Below are 12,688 nucleotides of genomic sequence, written 5' to 3' on the forward strand. Positions count from 1 at the left end.
AAGAAAACAGAAAATGCTATGTATAATTAATTTGGTATTTTTCTGTAAAAAAAACTGAAATATACATAGCTTGTCATTACTGGCATATTACTTAAAATAACAGGCGGATTGTTTATTTACAGATAATGTCTTCAATTCTACAGTTTTATAAACTATTTTAAAAAAATAGAAAAATTACAGTGGAAATTTAGAGTAAATTAACCATAAAAATTGTTGGTTTTTTTTACAGTGTACGCCATAAGATGTGTGCGTGGCATGGCGGCAAACATTGCTTTGATGATTCGCCACAAAACACGAAATGTTAATTCAGCTACACAAAGTCAGATCTCGATCTTCCATCCATTTTCTACCGCTTGTCCCTTTTGGGGTCACAGGGTTTGATGGAGCCTATCTCAGCTGCATTCGGGCGGAAGGCGGGGTACACCCTGGACAAGTCGCCACCTCATCACAGGGTCAACACAGATAGACAGACAACATTCACACTCACATTCTCACACACTAGGGCCAATTTAGTGTTGCCAATCAACCTATCCCCAGGTGCATATTCCCAGGTGCATGTTTTTGGAGGTGGGAGGAAGCTGCAGTACCCGGAGGGAACCCACGCAGTCACGGGTGTAGTGATATGTGCTGAGATCGGATATGACGCGGCGGATGCACGACGGACCTTTTATGATGTAACACCACTACTGTTATGCCGGCTATGTAAACAACCGGGTTGAAATAAAACATGTTCCAGTCATAACTACCCAGTGTATTATTTATACACATACAATAACACTTCATGCTGGCAGCGGTGACTAAAGTGATCACCCACGGAGCAGAACGAGAGGGGGAGTTGTCCGAGGATAATTCTGTCGTCGCCCGCACCACACGTGAGGAGCTGAGCTAACTGATAGCAGCGGTCTGCACGTCAGGATCAACCCAAACGAGAGCGCGCCATGGCTGCACACCTACCGATCATGAACTGGACCGACCCGGACCTGAGTGAGGCCATATCACTGTTTAAACAGAAAATTATTCTCTACCTAAAGGATGAAGAAATAACAGATGCTGCTAAGCAAGCGAGGAAAATATGCCGTGGCATTGGAGATGAAGGACTGAAACGGCTGAATGCAAGTGGTCTCAGTGAGGATGACAAGAAGAAGCCTGCTAAACTATGGGAATTCTATGAAGGTCAGTTGAAACTGAATGTGAATTTTAGGATCCATAGACTCCACCTAATGCAGTACAAGCAAAAGCCAAATGAGAGCATTGATGACTTTGTAACCAGAGCCATAACGTTAGCTCAAAAATGCCAGTTTACTGATGAAAAGCTCAACGAACGTCTAATGGAACTCATCATTGCTAGTACACCTCATGATGCTCTGAGAAATGACCTGTATAGCAAACCCAAAGGCCACTCTCTGGCGGATGTACTAACAGAAGGGCGGAAAAACGAAGCCCTATCAGCAGGTAATGAACAGTTACAGCAACTTGGCATGTCACACAGTGAGAAAATCCACGCCGTGGACAGAGGGCGGATGTACCCAAATTGTGGTAGGAGCCATAAACCCTGTCAATGTCCCGCGTATAATGACGAATGCTCTGCCTGTGGTGTAAGAGGCCATTGGGCAAAGTGCTGTAGGAAAAGCAAGCTGCAGAGACAGCAACGCTCCGGGCGGGGTGGGGGCCAAAGGAGTAAGTCCCCACCACCACAACAGAGACGTGACAGACAACAAGTCTCCAGGGGCCACAACAGGCAACGTGGTGAGTCTCATATCAACACCATAGACGGCTCGGAGGCCAATGAAGAATGTGAGTACCAATCACAATTTCATTCAATCACCATCAGCGAGAAATGTATATACAGCATATCAATCAATCAATCAATGTTTATTTATATAGCCCTAAATCACAAGTGTCTCAAAGGGCTGTACAAGCCACAACGACATCCTCGGTACAGAGCCCACATACGGGAAAGGAAAACTCACCCCGGTGGGACGTCAATGTGAATGACTATGAGAAACCTTGGAGAGGACCGCATAATAGAGAGCAAATTACCCAGAGAAGAGGCATACACAATATTGAAGGTGAGGCCACCTGACTTACGGGGTTACGGATACACACTCCGCCTAAAAATAGACACAGGAGCATCTGGCAACACACTCCCACTACGCACCTTCAAGCAGATGTATGGCAAGGATGCGTGTGCACAGAAAAAGCTGAAGAAAAACTACAGGAGGCTATCAGCATACAGTGGTCATCAGATCCCCTGCCTGGGTACCATTGACATTCCATGTCAATACAAAGAGTCCAAATGGGTCAACACCAAATTCTACGTAGTAGATGTACCAGGTCCGGCTGTAGTTGGACTGCCGACGAGCGAAATGTTGAACCTGGTAACTGTCAATGTTGACACAGTGAAGGAGAGGGACAGTGCCAGAGACAGAGGGACAGGACCACTGAAGAGGATAACAACCATCGCAAAACTTAAGTCAGCTTATCCACACCAGTTTGACAAGATAGTAAAAAAGGATGCTGAACCATTCATCGACCCCCCACGGAAATGCAGTACCCACATAAAGGACAAGTTGCAAGCAGAGCTGAATAAAATGGTAGAGCAAGATGTGATATGGAAGGTGGAAGAGCATACAGACTGGTGCTCCAGTCTGACATACAGCACCAAAAAAGACGGGTCACTTAGGATATGCCTGGACCCTAAAAAACTGAATGTCGGCCTTCGGCGGTGCCCACACAAAATTCCAACTGTGGAGAAACTCAACCCAGAGTTTGCAAGGGCGAAAATATTCAGCAAACTTGATGCAAAAGCAGGATATTGGTCTAAACGCCTTGATGAAGAATCACAACTCCTGACAACATTCCGAACTCCATTTGGCAGGTACTGCTGGAAGCGCTTGCCATTCGGTCTGAGTGTCTCTCAGGACCTCTTCCAGGCCAAGATGGACCAGATCCTGGAAGGGCTCCAGGATGCGGTCAGCATAGCCGACGACATAGCAGTCTGTGGTGAAACTGAGGAAGAGCATGACAGGAACCTAATCAACCTGATGGAACGAGCCGTTGAGGCAGGTGTTGTGTTCAACAGTGAAAAAAGCACAATAAAACAAGACAGCATTACATTCTTTGGCAACATGTACACAGCAAAAGGCATCAGGCCAGACCCAGCCAAGATTAGGGACATACAGAAAATGCCAACACCCCAAAGCAAAGAGGATCTACACAGAGTCATAGGGATGCTGACTTACCTGTCCCCATATATACCAAAGTTTGCGGATAAAGCTCACACCTTAAGGGGGCTGCTGAAAAAACGAAGCACCATTGGATATGTGACACTGACCACCAGGAGTGCTTTGAAGACCTGAAGTCAACAGTCACCGAGCATGCCTGCCTGAAATACTATGACCCAAACACTCCTTTAACCCTCGAGGTTGATGCGTCACAGAAAGGATTGGGCATGGCCCTGGTGCAGAACGACAGACCCATCGCTTTTGGCTCCAAGACACTGACTGACTGCCAGTCGAGGTACAGCAACATAGAGCGAGAGATGCTAGCTATAGTGTATGGGATGCAGCGATACCACACATACCTTTATGGGAAATCGTTTATTGTGGTAACGGACCACAAACCACTAGTCACCATATGTGCGAAGCCACTGCATGCTGCACCACCACGACTCCAGCGCATGCTGACAAAGACACAGGGGTACAACTATGATGTCATATACCGACCAGGACCCCAAATGATTCTGGCGGACACCCTGAGCCGGCTACCAAACCCTGAAAACCACGGTGACATAGAGCTGGATGAACGCATTGATGGTGTCGATGCAGAGATGTGCAGAGACGTGATCCACCAAGGCTGGCCAGAGAACATCAAAGACATGCCGAAAGATCTGCGTGCCTACTGGTCCTTCAGAGATGGGCTTGCAATGGAATCGGGAGTCATATTCAAAGGCAGACAGATACTCATTCCAGACTCTATGACTGGTGACATACTGACACAGCTACATGTTGACCACCAAGGCATCGAGAAAACACGTCGCCTTGCAAGAGAGATTGTATACTGGATTAAAACGAATGATGACATTGAGAGTGTGTGCAGGTCATGCAGGGTGTGTGTGGAACATCAGGATGCAACCCCAAAACAACCCCTTCACCCACACCACTTATCGTCAAAACCATGGCAGTCCCTGGCCTCTGACCTATTCGAGGTCAAAGGTCACCAGTTCTTCTAACTGTAGACAGGTACTCCAAATACCCATTAGTGGATGAGATGCCTGTGTCGGCGTCCAGCCATGTGGTAGCACAAAAGCTGCGATTGTACATGTCGCTGTTCGGACGGGTGGACGAAATCCTAACAGACAACGGGCCTCAGTACACAGGGCAGGCCTTCAAGACATGTGTAACAGACTGGGGGATCAAGCACATTACAAGCTCGCCCCACTACCCAAAGAGCAACGGGTTCATTGAAAGGCATGTGAGACACATCAAATCAATTGTAACAAAAACCCTGGTACATGGAGGCGACCTTCAGATGGCATTACTGCAAGTCAGAGCAACACCCATCGATAGCAAACTACCATCACCTGCAGAGCTGATGTTTGGAAGACCTATTGCTACCCTGCTACCAAGCAGAGCAGATCCAGGGAAGGAGGAACATAGGCTACACCTGGAACAAAGAACAGAGGACATGAAGGAGCACCACGACCGTGGATGCCGCAGAGAACTGCCCCCACTCTGCCCCGGACAGCATGTGACGGTGGTGAACAAGGACAGAGGAACATGGCATCCAGCTATTGTTGTGCAAAAGTGCAATGAGCCTAGAGAAGCTATGTTGTACAAACACCAAATGGCAACCGGATCAGACGGTGCTGGAGCCACCTGCGTGAGCTATATAACCCACAAATGCAGAGAAGCGTAAACCAGGTCCACATTGCTGAGCCACAGCACCAAGAGGACACTCACAAGGGTCACCATGGGACACCGGACACGGCCACAACACCACCCTGTGACACACTGTCTCCCAATAGCCCAGATCCTAGACACACCAGATCACAGACACCCAATAGCCCAGGACAGAGGCACACAAGAGCTGGTAGGGCTATACACAGGCCCTCTCACTACAAGGACTATGTGTAGTCCAGGTTACGTTGGTTCTTATTGAATCATTGACGTTATTGTTTTTGCAGACCAGGGTTTACAAAATAAAAAAAATAAAAAACAGGAACAAGGGAATTGATGGACATTACACTACTTACTGATGTTTGCACTAATGTTTGAAAGTGATATCGCTCATGTTGGTTATCTGAGAAATGTTATGTTTTTGTGTTTCTTGAATTTATTATAACTAAGTTTACAGGGGAGGTATTAGAACTAAACAGGGGGGATGTAGTAATATGTGCTGAGAACGGATATGACGCGGCGGATGCACGACGGACCTTTTATGATGTAACACCACTACTGTTATGCCGGCTATGTAAACAACCGGGTTGAAATAAAACATGTTGCAGTCATAACTACCCAGTGTATTATTTATACACATACAATAACACTTCAACGGGGAGAACATGCAAAATCCACACAGAAAGATCCCGGGATTGAACTCAGGACTACTCAGGATCTTTGTATTGTGATCTTATTTTGTAGAAATGATGATGACACCCTGAAGTGTCTTGATGGCTCAGTGCCTGTTCCTACCTACTCGTAATGGGTGGAGCCAAGCGGCGAGAACAGCCACATGCAATCACCAATCTAACTGTCATTTCTGCACTTTAGTTGATCTGAGACAAATACTAAGCTGATGGGTGATAATAAATTGCAAAAAAATGTTTTGCAAATGACAGGATGTGGGCGTGGAATGCCACCAAACTTTGATCTGATGGTTTGCCACAAAATACAAAATGTTAACTCAATTTTAAAAGTTCAGATCTTGATCCTAATTGCTACAATTGACAATGACAGTCTGAAGTAGCTTTGTATTATTACATTTTATTTTACTTTATTTTATTACAGCACAAGCAGCGGAGCAAGCCCCGCAGGGGCGATGCAGAGCCCCACAAGGGCCCCATTGAAATTGGAAGCATTTAGGATGGTCTCTGAAATATCACAAAATCTCATAACTTTATCTCCCATAACTTCATCTACAAGTCACAACAACGACAGAAGAAAGTTTGTGTAGAAGTTGTGTGTGAACGGCGCTGAAGAGGCAAAGCTGAACTGACATGCTGCAAGGAAAATATAAACTTGGAAGGTGAAAAATTGCTAGTCTTCATGTTTTGATGCTGGAAAAGTTTGACAAAATCCTGAAGAAAGCCTTAATGTTTTCTCAAGAACAGAGCAAAATGTGTTGGGGAGTGCAGAAGTTTGGGATAATTCGGAATGTTGGGATAAGTAAGAATTTTGGGAGGTGAGGGAAAACTGTTTGTCCGAATGTTTTGAAAGTTTTCAATTTGGAATGGTCTGAATCAGTTGAGAAATGTGGGAGACAGGAAGCTGTAAAAAAAACAAAAACTAAAGTGTCTAGACTTCACTTTGTTATTGAGGAATGTGCCGAGATTATGTCCAAAATTAAATGAACATTATGTGGCTCTGAAAAATGTTGGTAGTAGTTTAGCATAAAAAGTGACAGAATAGGAATAAAAAAATGTTGGTGCAAAATATTGTGTGAATGCTCCTCAGCATACAATAACTAAGAGTTCAGTTAGCACCATCTGCTGGCGGATTTAGTTTTGTTGTACCAATTAAAAATAACTGACAGGCTCATAAAAACAAGTCTTCCTATTAAATACAGAAGGAAAAATGCCTACCTCTTTAGGACCACCCTTTCTAGATATATAAAGATTTGTATTTGTATTTACATTTGTGCAATATTATGATAAAAGTTGGTATTTTACTCAATAACAGTTGCAATTGTAAAGGAAAAGCTTAAAATGTTGGCAATTTTATGAAAAGAGTCGGAACTTTACTCGACAAAAGTCCACCATTTTATGAGAACATTTAAAAATTTTGGAAAAAATATAATAATAATCAGAATTTTACTTGGCAAAATTATGACAAAATTGATAATTTTCCTAAAAAAATGCCTGTGCTTCACAAGAACAACAAAAACATTGGCAATATTGTGATACAAGTCAGAATTTCGTATGACAAATGTCACCATTTTGCATTAAAAAGTAATAATTTTACATTAAAAAAGTAGTAATTTTACGAGAAAATATTAAATATTACAGAAACAGAAAGAATATGAGAAATTGTTCCCAATTTTAATAGGAAAAAAGTCGACACATTGTGAGAAAAAGACTGCTTTTAGTTTTGTTAGTTTTTTGAATTTTTTGTTGGTAATTGTTTTTTAATCTTCATTACTTACTTCAAGTTATTACAGTATGTCTATATATACAGTACATATTTATTTATTTTCTTTAATTAATTTTGGCCAAAGGGGTGCATTTAAATTTCTTACACACAATTGATACTACATATGTTGACCAGAGGGGGAGCACTTTTAAAAGCGACACACAGTCAATTTGAAAAATCCCTCAGGTACTTTTCCTTTTTGATGTCTCAAGAAGGGTAGAAACACCACACACACACACACACACACACACACACACACACACACACACACACACACACACACACACACACACAAACACACAAACACACACACATATTCTTGTATTTGTTACCTTCTTGAGACCTTTGAAAAATACCTACCTCCTTAGGACCACCCTTTCTAGATATATAAAGATTTGTATTTACAACATTAATAATATATACATACTATGCAGACATAAAAAAGCTTGTTGTGAAAAATGAGTTGGAATTTCACAAGAAAAAGGTCACAATTTCACAATAAAAACTTAGAATTTTGGCAGTATTATAATAAAAGTTTTCATTTTACTCAACATAAGTCAAAATTTTAAAAGAAAAACTGAACATTAGTGCAATATTCAATATTATGATAAAAGTTGGAATTTTACTCAATAACAGTCGCAATTTTACAAAAAAAAAACCTTAACATTTTGGCAATTTTATGAAAAGAGTCGTAACTTTTCTCAAAAGAAGTCACAATTTTATGACAAAAACTTTAAAATTTTGGCAATATTATAATAATAATGGGAATTTTACTTGGCAAAATTATGACAAATGTCATAATTTTACTCACAAAATGTCACTGTTTTACAAGAACAACAAAAACATTGGCAATATTGTGATTAAGGCCGAATTTTTTATGACAAATGTCCCCATTTTGCATTAAAAAGTAATAATTTTACATTAAAAACTAATAATTTTACGAGAAAATATTGCAATAGTACAGAAACAGAAAGAATATGAGAAATTGTTCCCAATTTTAATAGGAAAAAAGTCGACACATTGTGAGAAAAAGACTGCTTTTAGTAAAAAAAAAGTTTTGAATTTTTTGTTGGTAATCTTTATTATTTACTTCAAGTTATTACAGTATGTCTCTGTAATAACAGAGACATACTGTTATTACAGAGACAGTAATAACAGTCTCTGTAATAAGGTACAGAGACTGTACTTTTTTTTCTTAAATTAATTTTGGCCAAAGGGGGTGCATTTCAACTTCTTACACACACTTGTTATTTCATATGTTGACCAGAAGGGGAGCACTTTTAAAAGCGACACAGAGTCAATTTGAAAAATCCCTCCTTTTTGGGACCACCCTCATTTTGATAGATTTCACCACCAGGGGTGCAAATGAGACATTCTCTGTTAGATGCAATGGTTTTCCGTATTGGGACCATGATTTATGTCCTAACTTGTTCACTCATATGGAAAGTACTTTTCCTTGTTGATGTCTAAAGAAGGGTAGAAACACAAGGACACACACACACACAACACACACAACACACATGGATTTTGTCAGTGAACCACTGACAAAATCCAGGTCACAGATCTTACACTTTGCTGCAACACAAACAGGATTGTTTGCTTGTTGCCTACTATTGTGTGTGTGTCTGCGTAAACATAGCTCGTATAAACTTAATTTCTGAAGTGACTCAGACGAAAACTGCTATTAGTTTTTGACGGGATTCCTTTTATTATGAAAGTCGTCGCACATCAAAGATACATGCCAAAATACCATCCATCCATCCATCCATTTTCTACCGCTTACTCCCTTTGGGGTTGCGGGGGGCGCTGGAGCCTATCTCAGCTACAATTGGGCGGAAGGCGGGGTACACCCTGGACATGTCGCCACCTCATCACAGGGCCAACACAGATAGACAGACAACATTCACACTCACATTCACACACTAGGGCCAATTTAGTGTTGCCAATCAACCTATCCTGCACTAGAAGCCTTAAAAGTCCACAGTAGTTCATTCACTCATTTGGCGTGGGGCGCTGCACATATCGGTACGATCCATGCATAGCCTACCAAGTGAATGCAGGACAACTATTCAGTATCGATTTTTTTCCTTTAATTTGTTGATCGTGATTATAATTACAAAAACAATCATTTTAAGTTAGGAAACAATCTATTTGTAAACAATTTAATAAGATACAAATAATACAAGACAATGCAATCATATATAGTTTCAGTGGCGGGCCGTGCGTTTCCCACCTAGGCCTTCAGTGATGTCCGACTTCAATGATTACCTCTCAAAATACCATAATCTATGTCCCCACATGACCATTGCTGGAGAAATACTATACAGGAACACATTTATGCACTACTGTGCGTGCACATCAACAGTGTACAAAAGGGGTTATTTTCTGGCGCGTTTAAAAGCAATAAATCCGCATCAGCAATTAAAACATATCTTATGTGGTACTGTCAAAATAAAAATTGCAAAAAACATATTTAACATGAAAAAATTAAGAAAAGTGGTACCCCTCGTCGTCGCTTGATTCGAGTGGAAGTGGCGGGCATTTCCCAATTTCATCGCCGGGACAGCTAAGCTCGCTTGCGGGGTTGGCCGACAACGTCTCACAAGATGTAGTTTCTCTTTAAATATCCTTCTTGAAAATGGCCTTGCAAATATATATCTGCCACCTAATCAACGTTTTGTTTTCCTTCTTTGCTTGTTAAAAAAGTGGGGATTTCTCCGGTAGCCCGGTATGGCTGCGGCGCAACACTTCCTGCTTCCTGCTAAATTGCAACTTGTGAATAGATACTCACTTTGGAATGACAAGTGTGTATCCAATCACAGTCTTATTAACATCAGGCTACCTGGATAGGCTACTGTCAACAACTTGTGATCTGATTGGCTATCGCAACTGTCTCTCAACTCTATGTGTTCTCAAATTCATCCTCTAACGGTTTCCGGTGAGTATCCAATCACAGGACGTGTATATGTCACGCTCAACGTGAGGCCAGCTAGAAGGCCTTACTGAAAACAACTCGTGATCTGATTGGCTATCGCAATTATCTATCAAATGTATGAGCCCGTTCACTTACAGTGCACGGACGCCTGCATTGTTGATTATTTTCGTACAGCATGGCAACATAAGCTAGCTGAATTCTGATTGGATACAAACTAAAACTAAAAACAACAGCACTGGCAGGAGCACAATATGACATGGAGAGAATATGAATACTTTTAGATATTTAGGGAAAGTAAATTGAAAAATACTTTTATCTTAATTATGATCATGATTTCTGGTTATGTTAGGTCTGCAGAGAAGGCCTTGCTGGCCCACCACTAAATAGATTCCCCCAAAGCAAAAAGTATTGTTGTCTTTCATTCAAATCCTCACCTGTGTCAAAAAACGTAAAGTTTGTTAACAGTATAGCCTAACAATACTATTCGTGATCGACAAATGCCAAACTGATTGTGCTAGTGTCGATCCAATACGGATATTAGCATTAGTGTCGAAACTGTCGATATAAGCCTCGCCTCTCCCTGCATTCTGGATTGTTTCACTGTGCTTTTGGGTGGGGGGGCAACTTCACAAAGGTTATTTTTTTACTTTTGTTTACTTAATTTGCACTGTTGACAATTAGTTTGAACAAGTATGTGTAATTAAAAGGAATAGTTATATCTATTCTCTCTGCGCTGCTGACTTGTATACATTCAAGAGCATCGCTGTGGACTGGACTCTCACATTATGAAGTCCTCAATGCATCATTCGGCACTGCGACCTGACCAACTTATGGACTGGACTACATTGCACCGGCCACCCGGGGGTGTTGGGTGGGGTTTGGGGGTCCCGGTCACCGTAAACCACATCTGCGGTGCCTTCCAAGATTTCTCATTGTCCCATTGGGTTGAGTTTTTTCCTGTCCTGATGTGGGGTCAGAGCCGAGGATGTCGTTGTACAAACCCTGTTTCCATATGAGTTGGGAAATTGTGTTAGATGTAAATATAAACGGAATACAATGATTTGCAAATCATTTTCAACCCATATTCAGTTGAATATGCTACAAAGACAACATATTTGATGTTCAAACTGATAAACTTTTTTTTTTTTGCAAATAATCATTAACTTTAGAATTTGATGCCAGCAACACGTGACAAAGAAGTTGGGAAAGGTGGCAATAAATACTGATAAAGTTGAGGAATGCTCATCAAACACTTATTTGGAACATCCCACAGGTGAACAGGCAAATTGGGAACAGGTGGGTGCCATGATTGGGTATAAAAGTACAAACCCCGTTTCCATGAGTTGGGAAATTGTGTTAGATGTAAATATAAACAGAATACAATGATTTGCAAATACTTTTCAACCCATATTCAATTGAATGCACTACAAAGACAAGATATTTGATGTTCAAACTCATAAACTTAATTTTTTTTTGCAAATAATAATGAACTTAGAATTTCATGGCTGCAACACGTGCCAAAGTAGTTGGGAAAGGGCATGTTCACCACTGTGTTACATGGCCTTTCCTTTTAACAACACTCAGTAAACGTTTGGGAACTGAGGAGACACATTTTTTAAGCTTCTCAGGTGGAATTCTTTCCCATTCTTGCTTGATGTACGTACAGCTTAAGTTGTTCAACAGTCCGGGGGTCTCCCTTGTGGTATTTTAGGCTTCATAATGCGCCACACATTTTCAATGGGAGACAGGTCTGGACTACAGGCAGGCCAGTCTAGTACCCACACTCTTTTACTATGAAGCCACATTGATGTAACACGTGGCTTGGCATTGTCTTGCTGAAATAAGCAGGGGCGTCCATGGTAACGTTGCTTGGATGGCAACATATGTTGCTCCAAAACCTGTATGTACCTTTCAGCATTAATGGCGCCTTCACAGATGTGTAAGTTACCCATGTCTTGAGCACTAATACACCCCCATACCATCACACATGCTGGCTTTTCAACTTTGCGCCTATAACAATCCGGGTGGTTCTTTTCCTCTTTGGTCTGACTGACTGAGCATTTCATGGAATCTACTTTTATACCCAATCATGGCACCCACCTGTTCCCAATTTGCCTGTTCACCTGTGGGATGTTCCAAATAAGTGTTTGATGAGTATTCTTTAACTTTATCAGTATTTATTGCCACATTTCCCAACATCTTTGTCACGTGTTGCTGGCATCAAATTCTAAAGTTAATGATTATTTGCAAAAAAAAAGAAATGTTTATCAGTTTGAACATCAAATATGTTGTCTTTGTAGCATATTCAACAGAATATGGGTTGAAAATGATTTGCAAATCATTGTATTCAGTTTATATTTACATCTAACACAATTTCCCAACTCATATGGAAACGGGGTTTGTA

The sequence above is a fragment of the Entelurus aequoreus genome, linkage group LG08 (assembly GCF_033978785.1).
Source record: "Entelurus aequoreus isolate RoL-2023_Sb linkage group LG08, RoL_Eaeq_v1.1, whole genome shotgun sequence".
Classification (NCBI taxonomy): Eukaryota; Metazoa; Chordata; class Actinopteri; order Syngnathiformes; family Syngnathidae; genus Entelurus; species Entelurus aequoreus.